Source organism: Eleutherodactylus coqui, chromosome 13 (assembly GCF_035609145.1).
Source record: "Eleutherodactylus coqui strain aEleCoq1 chromosome 13, aEleCoq1.hap1, whole genome shotgun sequence".
Lineage (NCBI taxonomy): Eukaryota > Metazoa > Chordata > Amphibia > Anura > Eleutherodactylidae > Eleutherodactylus > Eleutherodactylus coqui.
The window spans coordinates 107,088,847-107,101,109 of NC_089849.1; positions in this window are offsets into that span (position 1 = coordinate 107,088,847).

The window sequence follows — 12,263 nt, forward strand, 5'->3', positions numbered from 1 at the left end:
CTATAGACGCTGCTGGAGCCAGATCATTTGTCTCTGTGATGGACAACGTTTGAAATTCGCCCTTAAGCGGGAGACGGCAGCCTACAACAGTCAAATTGATCGCTGCTTATCACTTCTTTTGTGGTAGGTACAGTTATTCCAGATAGGGGAATGGGTAGGTTAAGTTATTCCAGGGAGGGGAATGCTTATGGGCAAGGCATTATGCTTGATCGGAGGCGGATGAAGTGGCAAAAAAGGCTCGGCCTACACCATGACCATGCCAATCGTCAACCCAAAGTGAATATGAGCCACACAGGTTGGTTGAAATAGCGCAACATGAATGATGGAACCTGGATCCAAGCGTCCCAGGATGCATTTCAGCGAAAACGTTCAACAATGTTCAGCGTGACCAATGTTTCTATCTTGGAAAATGAAATTGCATGATGTATGGAGTGTTTTTGACATATCTTGTCTCAGGATTTGCTTGCAGTCCTACCATATCCCACAAAATGCAGAAGTGCAGTCAATGCAGCTTTTTACCTAAAATGGTAAAAATTGGTCAAAGCCTCATGCGGTTTATTACCTGCCCCTGGAATAACATCAATGGCAATTATAAGAATAATGCTGATAATAGTACAAATTTTGTATGTATGTTTTCAGCCCTACAAAACCATAACTATAGAAGTTTAAATTTATACGTAAAGCTAGATATTTGTAGAAATATCTATATTGATATATAACTATCTATTTATATAGCTAGATATATATCTATGCAGTAACATACATTAGATAGATAGATAGATAGATAGACTGTATATAAGCCTGCAAGTCTTGCACTTGAAGCAGCTTTATGATGTCATTAAGGCTCGATGGTGACACGCGCACCCGAAACAAGGACCACAGGTTGTTAGCGGCCATTTTTCCATCAGTCTCCACTGGAGCTAGAAGTGAGCAGACAGATACTCCTATAGACGCTGCTGGAGCCAGATCATTTGTCTCTGTGATGGACAACGTTTGAAATTCGCCCTTAAGCGGGAGACGGCAGCCTACAACAGTCAAATTGATCGCTGCTTATCACTTCTTTTGTGGTAGGTACAGTTATTCCAGATAGGGGAATGGGTAGGTTAAGTTATTCCAGGGAGGGGAATGCTTATGGGCAAGGCATTATGCTTGATCGGAGGCGGATGAAGTGGCAAAAAAGGCTCGGCCTACACCATGACCATGCCAATCGTCAACCCAAAGTGAATATGAGCCACACAGGTTGGTTGAAATAGCGCAACATGAATGATGGAACCTGGATCCAAGCGTCCCAGGATGCATTGCAGCGAAAACGTTCAACAATGTTCAGCGTGACCAATGTTTCTATCTTGGAAAATGAAATTGCATGCTGTATGGAGTGTTTTTGACATATCTTGTCTCAGGATTTGCTTGCAGTCCTACCATATCCCACAAAATGCAGAAGTGCAGTCAATGCAGCTTTTTACCTAAAATGGTAAAAATTGGTCAAAGCCTCATGCGGTTTATTACCTGCCCCTGGAATAACATCAATGGCAATTATAAGAATAATGCTGATACTAATACAAATTTTGTATGTATGTTTTCAGCCCTACAAAACCATAACTATAGAAGTTTAAATTTATACGTAAAGCTAGATATTTGTAGAAATATCTATATTGATATATAACTATCTATTTATATAGCTAGATATATATCTATGCAGTAACATACATTAGATAGATAGATAGATAGATAGATAGATAGATAGACTGTATATAAGCCTGCAAGTCTTGCACTTGAAGCAGCTTTATGATGTCATTAAGGCTCGATGGTGACACGCGCACCCAGAACAAGGACCACAGGTTGTTAGCGGCCATTTTTCCATCAGTCTCCACTGGAGCTAGAAGTGAGCAGACAGATACTCCTATAGACGCTGCTGGAGCCAGATCATTTGTCTCTGTGATGGACAACGTTTGAAATTCGCCCTTAAGCGGGAGACGGCAGCCTACAACAGTCAAATTGATCGCTGCTTATCACTTCTTTTGTGGTAGGTACAGTTATTCCAGATAGGGGAATGGGTAGGTTAAGTTATTCCAGGGAGGGGAATGCTTATGGGCAAGGCATTATGCTTGATCGGAGGCGGATGAAGTGGCAAAAAAGGCTCGGCCTACACCATGACCATGCCAATCGTCAACCCAAAGTGAATATGAGCCACACAGGTTGGTTGAAATAGCGCAACATGAATGATGGAACCTGGATCCAAGCGTCCCAGGATGCATTGCAGCGAAAACGTTCAACAATGTTCAGCGTGACCAATGTTTCTATCTTGGAAAATGAAATTGCATGATGTATGGAGTGTTTTTGACATATCTTGTCTCAGGATTTGCTTGCAGTCCTACCATATCCCACAAAATGCAGAAGTGCAGTCAATGCAGCTTTTTACCTAAAATGGTAAAAATTGGTCAAAGCCTCATGCGGTTTATTACCTGCCCCTGGAATAACATCAATGGCAATTATAAGAATAATGCTGATAATAATACAAATTTTGTATGTATGTTTTCAGCCCTACAAAACCATAACTATAGAAGTTTAAATTTATACGTAAAGCTAGATATTTGTAGAAATATCTATATTGATATATAACTATCTATTTATATAGCTAGATATATATCTATGCAGTAACATACATTAGATAGATAGATAGATAGATAGATAGATAGATAGATAGACTGTATATAAGCCTGCAAGTCTTGCACTTGAAGCAGCTTTATGATGTCATTAAGGCTCGATGGTGACACGCGCACCCGGAACAAGGACCACAGGTTGTTAGCGGCCATTTTTCCATCAGTCTCCACTGGAGCTAGAAGTGAGCAGACAGATACTCCTATAGACGCTGCTGGAGCCAGATCATTTGTCTCTGTGATGGACAACGTTTGAAATTCGCCCTTAAGCGGGAGACGGCAGCCTACAACAGTCAAATTGATCGCTGCTTATCACTTCTTTTGTGGTAGGTACAGTTATTCCAGATAGGGGAATGGGTAGGTTAAGTTATTCCAGGGAGGGGAATGCTTATGGGCAAGGCATTATGCTTGATCGGAGGCGGATGAAGTGGCAAAAAAGGCTCGGCCTACACCATGACCATGCCAATCGTCAACCCAAAGTGAATATGAGCCACACAGGTTGGTTGAAATAGCGCAACATGAATGATGGAACCTGGATCCAAGCGTCCCAGGATGCATTTCAGCGAAAACGTTCAACAATGTTCAGCGTGACCAATGTTTCTATCTTGGAAAATGAAATTGCATGATGTATGGAGTGTTTTTGACATATCTTGTCTCAGGATTTGCTTGCAGTCCTACCATATCCCACAAAATGCAGAAGTGCAGTCAATGCAGCTTTTACCTAAAATGGTAAAAATTGGTCAAAGCCTCATGCGGTTTATTACCTGCCCCTGGAATAACATCAATGGCAATTATAAGAATAATTCTGATAATAGTACAAATTTTGTATGTATGTTTTCAGCCCTACAAAACCATAACTATAGAAGTTTAAATTTATACGTAAAGCTAGATATTTGTAGAAATTTCTATATTGATATATAACTATCTATTTATATAGCTAGATATATATCTATGCAGTAACATACATTAGATAGATAGATAGATAGATAGACTGTATATAAGCCTGCAAGTCTTGCACTTGAAGCAGCTTTATGATGTCATTAAGGCTCGATGGTGACACGCGCACCCGGAACAAGGACCACAGGTTGTTAGCGGCCATTTTTCCATCAGTCTCCACTGGAGCTAGAAGTGAGCAGACAGATACTCCTATAGACGCTGCTGGAGCCAGATCATTTGTCTCTGTGATGGACAACGTTTGAAATTCGCCCTTAAGCGGGAGACGGCAGCCTACAACAGTCAAATTGATCGCTGCTTATCACTTCTTTTGTGGTAGGTACAGTTATTCCAGATAGGGGAATGGGTAGGTTAAGTTATTCCAGGGAGGGGAATGCTTATGGGCAAGGCATTATGCTTGATCGGAGGCGGATGAAGTGGCAAAAAAGGCTCGGCCTACACCATGACCATGCCAATCGTCAACCCAAAGTGAATATGAGCCACACAGGTTGGTTGAAATAGCGCAACATGAATGATGGAACCTGGATCCAAGCGTCCCAGGATGCATTTCAGCGAAAACGTTCAACAATGTTCAGCGTGACCAATGTTTCTATCTTGGAAAATGAAATTGCATGATGTATGGAGTGTTTTTGACATATCTTGTCTCAGGATTTGCTTGCAGTCCTACCATATCCCACAAAATGCAGAAGTGCAGTCAATGCAGCTTTTTACCTAAAATGGTAAAAATTGGTCAAAGCCTCATGCGGTTTATTACCTGCCCCTGGAATAACATCAATGGCAATTATAAGAATAATGCTGATAATAGTACAAATTTTGTATGTATGTTTTCAGCCCTACAAAACCATAACTATAGAAGTTTAAATTTATACGTAAAGCTAGATATTTGTAGAAATATCTATATTGATATATAACTATCTATTTATATAGCTAGATATATATCTATGCAGTAACATACATTAGATAGATAGATAGATAGATAGATAGATAGACTGTATATAAGCCTGCAAGTCTTGCACTTGAAGCAGCTTTATGATGTCATTAAGGCTCGATGGTGACACGCGCACCCGGAACAAGGACCACAGGTTGTTAGCGGCCATTTTTCCATCAGTCTCCACTGGAGCTAGAAGTGAGCAGACAGATACTCCTATAGACGCTGCTGGAGCCAGATCATTTGTCTCTGTGATGGACAACGTTTGAAATTCGCCCTTAAGCGGGAGACGGCAGCCTACAACAGTCAAATTGATCGCTGCTTATCACTTCTTTTGTGGTAGGTACAGTTATTCCAGATAGGGGAATGGGTAGGTTAAGTTATTCCAGGGAGGGGAATGCTTATGGGCAAGGCATTATGCTTGATCGGAGGCGGATGAAGTGGCAAAAAAGGCTCGGCCTACACCATGACCATGCCAATCGTCAACCCAAAGTGAATATGAGCCACACAGGTTGGTTGAAATAGCGCAACATGAATGATGGAACCTGGATCCAAGCGTCCCAGGATGCATTGCAGCGAAAACGTTCAACAATGTTCAGCGTGACCAATGTTTCTATCTTGGAAAATGAAATTGCATGATGTATGGAGTGTTTTTGACATATCTTGTCTCAGGATTTGCTTGCAGTCCTACCATATCCCACAAAATGCAGAAGTGCAGTCAATGCAGCTTTTTACCTAAAATGGTAAAAATTGGTCAAAGCCTCATGCGGTTTATTACCTGCCCCTGGAATAACATCAATGGCAATTATAAGAATAATGCTGATAATAATACAAATTTTGTATGTATGTTTTCAGCCCTACAAAACCATAACTATAGAAGTTTAAATTTATACGTAAAGCTAGATATTTGTAGAAATATCTATATTGATATATAACTATCTATTTATATAGCTAGATATATATCTATGCAGTAACATACATTAGATAGATAGATAGATAGATAGATAGATAGATAGATAGATAGACTGTATATAAGCCTGCAAGTCTTGCACTTGAAGCAGCTTTATGATGTCATTAAGGCTCGATGGTGACACGCGCACCCGGAACAAGGACCACAGGTTGTTAGCGGCCATTTTTCCATCAGTCTCCACTGGAGCTAGAAGTGAGCAGACAGATACTCCTATAGACGCTGCTGGAGCCAGATCATTTGTCTCTGTGATGGACAACGTTTGAAATTCGCCCTTAAGCGGGAGACGGCAGCCTACAACAGTCAAATTGATCGCTGCTTATCACTTCTTTTGTGGTAGGTACAGTTATTCCAGATAGGGGAATGGGTAGGTTAAGTTATTCCAGGGAGGGGAATGCTTATGGGCAAGGCATTATGCTTGATCGGAGGCGGATGAAGTGGCAAAAAAGGCTCGGCCTACACCATGACCATGCCAATCGTCAACCCAAAGTGAATATGAGCCACACAGGTTGGTTGAAATAGCGCAACATGAATGATGGAACCTGGATCCAAGCGTCCCAGGATGCATTTCAGCGAAAACGTTCAACAATGTTCAGCGTGACCAATGTTTCTATCTTGGAAAATGAAATTGCATGATGTATGGAGTGTTTTTGACATATCTTGTCTCAGGATTTGCTTGCAGTCCTACCATATCCCACAAAATGCAGAAGTGCAGTCAATGCAGCTTTTTACCTAAAATGGTAAAAATTGTTCAAAGCCTCATGCGGTTTATTACCTGCCCCTGGAATAACATCAATGGCAATTATAAGAATAATTCTGATAATAGTACAAATTTTGTATGTATGTTTTCAGCCCTACAAAACCATAACTATAGAAGTTTAAATTTATACGTAAAGCTAGATATTTGTAGAAATATCTATATTGATATATAACTATCTATTTATATAGCTAGATATATATCTATGCAGTAACATACATTAGATAGATAGATAGATAGACTGTATATAAACCTGCAAGTCTTGCACTTGAAGCAGCTTTATGATGTCATTAAGGCTCGATGGTGACACGCGCACCCGGAACAAGGACCACAGGTTGTTAGCGGCCATTTTTCCATCAGTCTCCACTGGAGCTAGAAGTGAGCAGACAGATACTCCTATAGACGCTGCTGTAGCCAGATCATTTGTCTCTGTGATGGACAACGTTTGAAATTCGCCCTTAAGCGGGAGACGGCAGCCTACAACAGTCAAATTGATCGCTGCTTATCACTTCTTTTGTGGTAGGTACAGTTATTCCAGATAGGGGAATGGGTAGGTTAAGTTATTCCAGGGAGGGGAATGCTTATGGGCAAGGCATTATGCTTGATCGGAGGCGGATGAAGTGGCAAAAAAGGCTCGGCCTACACCATGACCATGCCAATCGTCAACCCAAAGTGAATATGAGCCACACAGGTTGGTTGAAATAGCGCAACATGAATGATGGAACCTGGATCCAAGCGTCCCAGGATGCATTTCAGCGAAAACGTTCAACAATGTTCAGCGTGACCAATGTTTCTATCTTGGAAAATGAAATTGCATGATGTATGGAGTGTTTTTGACATATCTTGTCTCAGGATTTGCTTGCAGTCCTACCATATCCCACAAAATGCAGAAGTGCAGTCAATGCAGCTTTTTACCTAAAATGGTAAAAATTGGTCAAAGCCTCATGCGGTTTATTACCTGCCCCTGGAATAACATCAATGGCAATTATAAGAATTTTTCTGATAATAGTACAAATTTTGTATGTATGTTTTCAGCCCTACAAAACCATAACTATAGAAGTTTAAATTTATACGTAAAGCTAGATATTTGTAGAAATTTCTATATTGATATATAACTATCTATTTATATAGCTAGATATATATCTATGCAGTAACATACATTAGATAGATAGATAGATAGACTGTATATAAGCCTGCAAGTCTTGCACTTGAAGCAGCTTTATGATGTCATTAAGGCTCGATGGTGACACGCGCACCCGGAACAAGGACCACAGGTTGTTAGCGGCCATTTTTCCATCAGTCTCCACTGGAGCTAGAAGTGAGCAGACAGATACTCCTATAGACGCTGCTGGAGCCAGATCATTTGTCTCTGTGATGGACAACGTTTGAAATTCGCCCTTAAGCGGGAGACGGCAGCCTACAACAGTCAAATTGATCGCTGCTTATCACTTCTTTTGTGGTAGGTACAGTTATTCCAGATAGGGGAATGGGTAGGTTAAGTTATTCCAGGGAGGGGAATGCTTATGGGCAAGGCATTATGCTTGATCGGAGGCGGATGAAGTGGCAAAAAAGGCTCGGCCTACACCATGACCATGCCAATCGTCAACCCAAAGTGAATATGAGCCACACAGGTTGGTTGAAATAGCGCAACATGAATGATGGAACCTGGATCCAAGCGTCCCAGGATGCATTTCAGCGAAAACGTTCAACAATGTTCAGCGTGACCAATGTTTCTATCTTGGAAAATGAAATTGCATGATGTATGGAGTGTTTTTGACATATCTTGTCTCAGGATTTGCTTGCAGTCCTACCATATCCCACAAAATGCAGAAGTGCAGTCAATGCAGCTTTTTACCTAAAATGGTAAAAATTGGTCAAAGCCTCATGCGGTTTAATACCTGCCCCTGGAATAACATCAATGGCAATTATAAGAATAATGCTGATAATAGTACAAATTTTGTATGTATGTTTTCAGCCCTACAAAACCATAACTATAGAAGTTTAAATTTATACGTAAAGCTAGATATTTGTAGAAATATCTATATTGATATATAACTATCTATTTATATAGCTAGATATATATCTATGCAGTAACATACATTAGATAGATAGATAGATAGATAGATAGACTGTATATAAGCCTGCAAGTCTTGCACTTGAAGCAGCTTTATGATGTCATTAAGGCTCGATGGTGACACGCGCACCCGAAACAAGGACCACAGGTTGTTAGCGGCCATTTTTCCATCAGTCTCCACTGGAGCTAGAAGTGAGCAGACAGATACACCTATAGACGCTGCTGGAGCCAGATCATTTGTCTCTGTGATGGACAACGTTTGAAATTCGCCCTTAAGCGGGAGACGGCAGCCTACAACAGTCAAATTGATCGCTGCTTATCACTTCTTTTGTGGTAGGTACAGTTATTCCAGATAGGGGAATGGGTAGGTTAAGTTATTCCAGGGAGGGGAATGCTTATGGGCAAGGCATTATGCTTGATCGGAGGCGGATGAAGTGGCAAAAAAGGCTCGGCCTACACCATGACCATGCCAATCGTCAACCCAAAGTGAATATGAGCCACACAGGTTGGTTGAAATAGCGCAACATGAATGATGGAACCTGGATCCAAGCGTCCCAGGATGCATTGCAGCGAAAACGTTCAACAATGTTCAGCGTGACCAATGTTTCTATCTTGGAAAATGAAATTGCATGCTGTATGGAGTGTTTTTGACATATCTTGTCTCAGGATTTGCTTGCAGTCCTACCATATCCCACAAAATGCAGAAGTGCAGTCAATGCAGCTTTTTACCTAAAATGGTAAAAATTGGTCAAAGCCTCATGCGGTTTATTACCTGCCCCTGGAATAACATCAATGGCAATTATAAGAATAATGCTGATACTAATACAAATTTTGTATGTATGTTTTCAGCCCTACAAAACCATAACTATAGAAGTTTAAATTTATACGTAAAGCTAGATATTTGTAGAAATATCTATATTGATATATAACTATCTATTTATATAGCTAGATATATATCTATGCAGTAACATACATTAGATAGATAGATAGATAGATAGATAGACTGTATATAAGCCTGCAAGTCTTGCACTTGAAGCAGCTTTATGATGTCATTAAGGCTCGATGGTGACACGCGCACCCAGAACAAGGACCACAGGTTGTTAGCGGCCATTTTTCCATCAGTCTCCACTGGAGCTAGAAGTGAGCAGACAGATACTCCTATAGACGCTGCTGGAGCCAGATCATTTGTCTCTGTGATGGACAACGTTTGAAATTCGCCCTTAAGCGGGAGACGGCAGCCTACAACAGTCAAATTGATCGCTGCTTATCACTTCTTTTGTGGTAGGTACAGTTATTCCAGATAGGGGAATGGGTAGGTTAAGTTATTCCAGGGAGGGGAATGCTTATGGGCAAGGCATTATGCTTGATCGGAGGCGGATGAAGTGGCAAAAAAGGCTCGGCCTACACCATGACCATGCCAATCGTCAACCCAAAGTGAATATGAGCCACACAGGTTGGTTGAAATAGCGCAACATGAATGATGGAACCTGGATCCAAGCGTCCCAGGATGCATTTCAGCGAAAACGTTCAACAATGTTCAGCGTGACCAATGTTTCTATCTTGGAAAATGAAATTGCATGATGTATGGAGTGTTTTTGACATATCTTGTCTCAGGATTTGCTTGCAGTCCTACCATATCCCACAAAATGCAGAAGTGCAGTCAATGCAGCTTTTTACCTAAAATGGTAAAAATTGGTCAAAGCCTCATGCGGTTTATTACCTGCCCCTGGAATAACATCAATGGCAATTATAAGAATAATGCTGATAATAATACAAATTTTGTATGTATGTTTTCAGCCCTACAAAACCATAACTATAAAAGTTTAAATTTATACGTAAAGCTAGATATTTGTAGAAATATCTATATTGATATATAACTATCTATTTATATAGCTAGATATATATCTATGCAGTAACATACATTAGATAGATAGATAGATAGATAGATAGATAGATAGATAGATAGATAGACTGTATATAAGCCTGCAAGTCTTGCACTTGAAGCAGCTTTATGATGTCATTAAGGCTCGATGGTGACACGCGCACCCAGAACAAGGACCACAGGTTGTTAGCGCCCATTTTTCCATCAGTCTCCACTGGAGCTAGAAGTGAGCAGACAGATACTCCTATAGACGCTGCTGGAGCCAGATCATTTGTCTCTGTGATGGACAACGTTTGAAATTCGCCCTTAAGCGGGAGACGGCAGCCTACAACAGTCAAATTGATCGCTGCTTATCACTTCTTTTGTGGTAGGTACAGTTATTCCAGATAGGGGAATGGGTAGGTTAAGTTATTCCAAGGAGGGGAATGCTTATGGGCAAGGCATTATGCTTGATCGGAGGCGGATGAAGTGGCAAAAAAGGCTCGGCCTACACCATGACCATGCCAATCGTCAACCCAAAGTGAATATGAGCCACACAGGTTGGTTGAAATAGCGCAACATGAATGATGGAACCTGGATCCAAGCGTCCCAGGATGCATTTCAGCGAAAACGTTCAACAATGTTCAGCGTGACCAATGTTTCTATCTTGGAAAATGAAATTGCATGATGTATGGAGTGTTTTTGACATATCTTGTCTCAGGATATGCTTGCAGTCCTACCATATCCCACAAAATGCAGAAGTGCAGTCAATGCAGCTTTTTACCTAAAATGGTAAAAATTGTTCAAAGCCTCATGCGGTTTATTACCTGCCCCTGGAATAACATCAATGGCAATTATAAGAATAATTCTGATAATAGTACAAATTTTGTATGTATGTTTTCAGCCCTACAAAACCATAACTATAGAAGTTTAAATTTATACGTAAAGCTAGATATTTGTAGAAATATCTATATTGATATATAACTATCTATTTATATAGCTAGATATATATCTATGCAGTAACATACATTAGATAGATAGATAGATAGACTGTATATAAACCTGCAAGTCTTGCACTTGAAGCAGCTTTATGATGTCATTAAGGCTCGATGGTGACACGCGCACCCGGAACAAGGACCACAGGTTGTTAGCGGCCATTTTTCCATCAGTCTCCACTGGAGCTAGAAGTGAGCAGACAGATACTCCTATAGACGCTGCTGGAGCCAGATCATTTGTCTCTGTGATGGACAACGTTTGAAATTCGCCCTTAAGCGGGAGACGGCAGCCTACAACAGTCAAATTGATCGCTGCTTATCACTTCTTTTGTGGTAGGTACAGTTATTCCAGATAGGGGAATGGGTAGGTTAAGTTATTCCAGGGAGGGGAATGCTTATGGGCAAGGCATTATGCTTGATCGGAGGCGGATGAAGTGGCAAAAAAGGCTCGGCCTACACCATGACCATGCCAATCGTCAACCCAAAGTGAATATGAGGCACACAGGTTGGTTGAAATAGCGCAACATGAATGATGGAACCTGGATCCAAGCGTCCCAGGATGCATTTCAGCGAAAACGTTCAACAATGTTCAGCGTGACCAATGTTTCTATCTTGGAAAATGAAATTGCATGATGTATGGAGTGTTTTTGACATATCTTGTCTCAGGATTTGCTTGCAGTCCTACCATATCCCACAAAATGCAGAAGTGCAGTCAATGCAGCTTTTTACCTAAAATGGTAAAAATTGGTCAAAGCCTCATGCGGTTTATTACCTGCCCCTGGAATAACATCAATGGCAATTATAAGAATAATTCTGATAATAGTACAAATTTTGTATGTATGTTTTCAGCCCTACAAAACCATAACTATAGAAGTTTAAATTTATACGTAAAGCTAGATATTTGTAGAAATTTCTATATTGATATATAACTATCTATTTATATAGCTAGATATATATCTATGCAGTAACATACATTAGATAGATAGATAGATAGACTGTATATAAGCCTGCAAGTCTTGCACTTGAAGCAGCTTTATGATGTCATTAAGGCTCGATGGTGACACGCGCAC